A 5,344-nucleotide genomic window follows, 5' to 3' on the forward strand; every position below is an offset into this window, starting at 1 on the left:
CATCCTCATCATAAAATAAAGTTGAATACTTTCAGTTAGTAATGACGTCCTCTCGATGTATGTGTAACCCTTTTGGGGACTTTTATGAATTGGGAACACCTGAGGAGAGGAAAAGTGAAGGGGGTTGCACAATGGGGTAAAGCTGACATGCTTTTGGGAAAAGAGGGACTGCAGGCCCCAACCACGGACATAAGTTTGACGTACTTCCCGTCTTGGTTGGCACATGTTGTCAGCAAAGATTGCAGTGCATGTCACTACTGTTTTTTTCCCATCATTCTCATAAGTAGCCAAAATACCTCCAAACAACTGAAGACGATGGGCCTATCCTTTCTACAACTCTTTCAGCGTGGTTTGAGTGAGTATGCAGGGTGTTATCCTTTGTTTCTTAATCTCTCATTTTGACCGTCTTGTAGTCTTTTCGCTTACACAGTGTGAGCCATTATGCCTGTGAACTGATTGTCTGGTGTTTGACATCTTCTTCCGACAGTCTCCTGAATGTTGGTATGAAACTTGCATTAGCGCCCAAGACATGAGGTCGTGGGGTGATAATTACATTTAAAACTATCTACTTTTATCGAACGTTTTTACGATTCATTATGGCAAATTGTTTTATCGCCTAGTCCTATTCTCCACGCCGATCCCTCTCCACGCTCGTTCTTTGGGTAGATGTGCGCTCTCTCTCAAATTTAGCAGTTCTGGTTTCCATGGTTATCTGTAGCAGGAGAAGCTTTCTGATCCGACAGATACAGATCTTTCATTATCTGGTCGCCAATGTTTTTCGGTGTACAGCATCATTGCGCTCCCAAGACATGAGACGGAACTCAGCAATGAGTGATACTAGATCCTAAATCACTGGGTAAAAACTATTTTGTTCTGAAATTTTGGAAATCACATTGTACAATACGCATTGCATTATTTTTGGCTTTCACATTTCTGTAAAAAATAAACTCTGTGGTGATGAGATTAAGTCCTTTGTTTTTAGGACATAGTCGTTTTTTGTGACTACCATAAATTCCGGACTTCAAATCTGGAAACATTTTGAGGGATATGAATCCATGTGTTTGCCAAGATTATTCATTTAATATGTAACAGGAGCAAAATGTAAGGTTTAACAGTACAGTACAGTACTGTACTTTATTCAGTATTCACAACATCCTCAGGATATTTCAACTTTTCACCCACAAAACAAAGTCCTCAATTTATACATCCGACTTGAACTGCAGTGAACATATTCTATCAAATACCATACACTTCTCTATCAGTATCATCAGAGTCAATGTCAGGTCGTTGAAGTTTCCTTTGATCCTAAAGGGAACGATAACAAGCGAATGCATTTTGGTCCATCACTGTGGCAACCACCAACGACAACAGCACAAAACCACATCTGGGTTGCAATCTGGCGCTTTTCTCCAAAGCATGATTGTCCTGCCGCCATCTTCTGGAAATATAGGGGCTCACATTTTATGTGATGCGGCCTTGAAAACACATGCAATAAAGAAATTGTAAATGATGCAGCAGAAAACAACATCAAGAGTGCAGGGGCCCAGCGCCTTTGAGTTCTTCAGCCAAGGGCGTCAACACCAAATTCCCCACTTGGATGCCGTGGTAATAGGCTAGGACGGGGTCGTCAACTCGCAGTTCAGGGGCCGCATGCGGTGTCACTTGCAAGTAAACCATAACATGCAACTGTAAACACAGGACATGCTCAGTACAATGTGGCATTATGGGTAATGAAGTTTTGGTTATGAAGCACACAACATCACATGGAGAGAGGGATTGGATAGTCACAAAAATTGTACAGTTGACTTTTGTTGTGAACATATTTGGAGTGAAGTTGTTTATTTGTACTTGACCAGTATTTCAGGTTATGAGAGTTTGATTTATTTATTTTACACTACAGTGTTAAACACACTTTATATTGTTAAGCTGTTAACTTTTGTTGTGTGATAATACTTGAAGTACAGTAGCATATGTCTACTTGACCAGTTGTCTTAGGTTGTGAGTCTTAGCTTTAATTTATTAAAGTCACTTTATATTGCTTACTGATGATGTTCTTTACTTGTATTGTTTACTGTTTATTTTTGTAGGATAAATCTGTTGCTATTGAAATCCAATAAATATTACAAGTTTTTATAACTAAATTGCCTTTCTGTTATTCTCAATTTAACTGACTTGAATACTCCTCTTCTTTGACAGACAACAACTTTTTATTAAAGTAATGGAAATTGTTACTTTCCCTGGTATTGTGGGACGAATAAAGGATTATCTTATCTTACTAACTCAGATACTGTACTTTTCGCAAGAAGTAGTGAGTAACTATACCTATTTACTTTTTTAAAGTAACATGCCCAACACTAGCCATTTCCAAAGTACATGCATTTGGCACCTAAACCTTTTGTGGCTACTAACCTTAAGGCCCGGTCACACAGCCTTTCACGGGCGTATCGAGGCTGAATCACGGCCAGAAATTTCTGCCCGTGAAGCAGACGCTGTTGGACGTTTTGAGATCGCGATACAGACGAGATACAACAGTGCTTTACACGCGGTAAGAAATTCACACGCGGCTGGCCGCACGAAAAAGTTTTGCGCTGCTCAAAACTTTAGACCACGGGTAACCGCGGGCGGCACACGTGGTACACACGAGGTAAAGACGCGGTACGAACGTGCTACGGCCGCGGCCAAGACGTGGTTACACGCGGGTAGAACGCGAAATTTTAGCGGGTAATCGCGGGTGGAGCACGGTCATAGCACGTTTGTTCTGCGCCTGTATCACGGTGTCGCGTGTAAGCACAGTCAAACGCGATGCAGCCGTGGTTACACATGATAAGGACGCGGAACAGTCGCCGGCGTCTGTTTCGCGGGAATACCACGGGTAAACATCAGGTTTAGCCAATTTTGCACATTTTCCACCGCGTCTGCTTCACGAGCAGAAACTGTTGGCCGTGGTGATTCAGCTGCGATACGCCCGTGAAAGGCTGTGTGACCATGCCTTTACTTGTCACTTTAAAGCTTAAACTCTTGGGATTCAAGATATGAGGATCCTTTCTAAATATATTTCTATATAAATGTATACATCACCCAAAAGTGCTGTGAAATTTCACTCATGAAACGATGATACAACAAAATTGTCTGGTTACATTCATGAGAGTTCAGTGAATATATTTACTCCAAAACACACAATAATGCCGAAAGTTTAAAAAAAAAATCTGCCTAGAAGCATTCTTGCAGCGTTGGACGATCCTTTTCCCTCCATAACTCCCCTTAAAAACCCACGGACTTGTCAGATGATTCCCAAAGTTGCCGTCAGCCTCTGACCTTTCAATATACACAACCCTCGGCCAATTGCAAGGTTTTCTTTCACGGTCCTTAGCCTGTGAAAACCTATGCCAGCAGGTGTTAAAAAAATTATTATGACCTACCAACTCTTCAAAAAATTTTAGCCAATAATGACTGATTTTGATTGACACATTGGTTAGCCAATAGAATTCCCAATGTAAATGTATGCAATTTTATAGGCTATATTTAAATCAGAGCTAAATGCAACCTGAGATGAATTTGTATGCGCAATTATCACACGCAAATGAGCACAATCACGGATTGACCCCCGGAAAGAGAATTCAAACATTGACAACTCTTTCACAATGTCTAAAAATTGGCAAAAGTAAAATACACGGTTGAAAAGTTTTTAGGGCTGTAAATTGGTGGTCTCCAGATGGCCCCTTTTGAAAACGCTTTGACATACCTTTAGAAAAATGTGTAGAATGCGATGTTTAATTTTCAGATTGTAAATCAAATTTGATAGTATCCAGCTATTTTCCAGCTAAGATGCCCATGCTAAGCTCAGCAGCAGACAAGTGATTGCAAGAACAAATTCAGGCTAGAATAAAAACCCACTTCAGTGTGTTCCAAATTAAATTACTCAATGTTAGTATCACTTGCAGCTATTATTTCAGAGTCTTAGTTTTCAAAAGAGACCAAAACTGTCAATATACTCCAAACAGTTTAATAACAGCGTTCAATTTACTTTAGGTGCGTCTTGGATTGGGATTTGAGGCGAATTTTACAGAAACATCTCTGTAGTTTGTGTTCTTTCTTGTACTTTTTAATCACTCGTTTTCAGTTGCACTAGACCATACAGCGACATCTAGTGGTAAAATAGAATACTCAAGGTCCTTTGAAATTAGCAGGAATGATGTGCCAGTGGAGCATCTTTTTTTGGCATAATCTAACATTATTCTGTTTTTTTAATTGTAAATAAATAAAAAAGATAAAATAATCCAAATTATGTGCAAGATTTGTATTTTGTATAATTATTTATTATATTTCCATGTGCTTCCTCATGAGGAGCTAATACTATATAAAAAAAACATTGTCATACTACTATGGATGAATGCTACAATTTTTCAGCTAATCACAGGAGGAAATCAAAGATACATTACAATGACATGCTCCTAGGCAAAGAAAAAATTTGGCAATTTCTCGCGGCACACTGCACAAGGTTTCATTGCAAACTAGTGTGCCTACACAAACTAGTTCAGGGGTGTCAAACATGCAGCCCACAAGACGATGCTGAGAAGCACAAGAGAAAAAAATGAATTTGAAGTTGAATTTATTTTGCTGTCTCCCTTTATCCCTCTCAATGTTTCCCTCTTTTGCTTTCTTTCCCTCTCTTTCCTTTGTTTTCTCTTTGTGTCTCCTTGTCTTTTGCTCGATTTCTCTCTCTCCCGTTTTTCTTTCTTTTGTTCTAGTTCTCTCTCTTTTATTTATCTACCCTCTTACTTTCTTTCTTTCTCTTTAATCTACTAATTTAGCCCCATGATCTTTTTTTCTCTACCATGTGGTCCCCAAAATGAAATGAGTTTGACACTTCTGCACTTGATGAAAACCACTGGACTAGTGCTATGATAGGTCAAATTTTCCTCGTAAGACAATCCTAATTATTTCAGTGGTTTTTTTTTTATTATAAACATAAAAAATGACGAGATGATGAAGGTGCTCTATCTGAGTCGAATCAGGAGACCTCTCCTGCTACTGGTAAACATGGTAACCAGTACTGTCTGTTTAATGTGGGGGAGCAAAACCAGATCCCAAAAAAAAACAGCCTGAAAAAAGATGGGCAACGCTTTGCTGCACTTGTCCTACGACCTTGAAGGTTAAAAGATATGTGAACCGTTAAAAATAAAAAAAGAATAATAATTATGTAATAATGATGAATACTGTATCCTGAACTTCAGGCAAGTGGTGGAATAAAATCCTGCGAGACAAAATTAAGGGCAACGTCTGTGGTACATTTAGTGCAGGTTAATGATCTACTCTCTAGAGTTCAGACTAAAAGTCAACTTTA

This window comes from Urocampus carinirostris, chromosome 9 (assembly GCF_059441175.1).
Source record: "Urocampus carinirostris isolate Australia breed hairy pipefish chromosome 9, RoL_Ucar_1.0, whole genome shotgun sequence".
In the NCBI taxonomy this organism is placed as follows: domain Eukaryota; kingdom Metazoa; phylum Chordata; class Actinopteri; order Syngnathiformes; family Syngnathidae; genus Urocampus; species Urocampus carinirostris.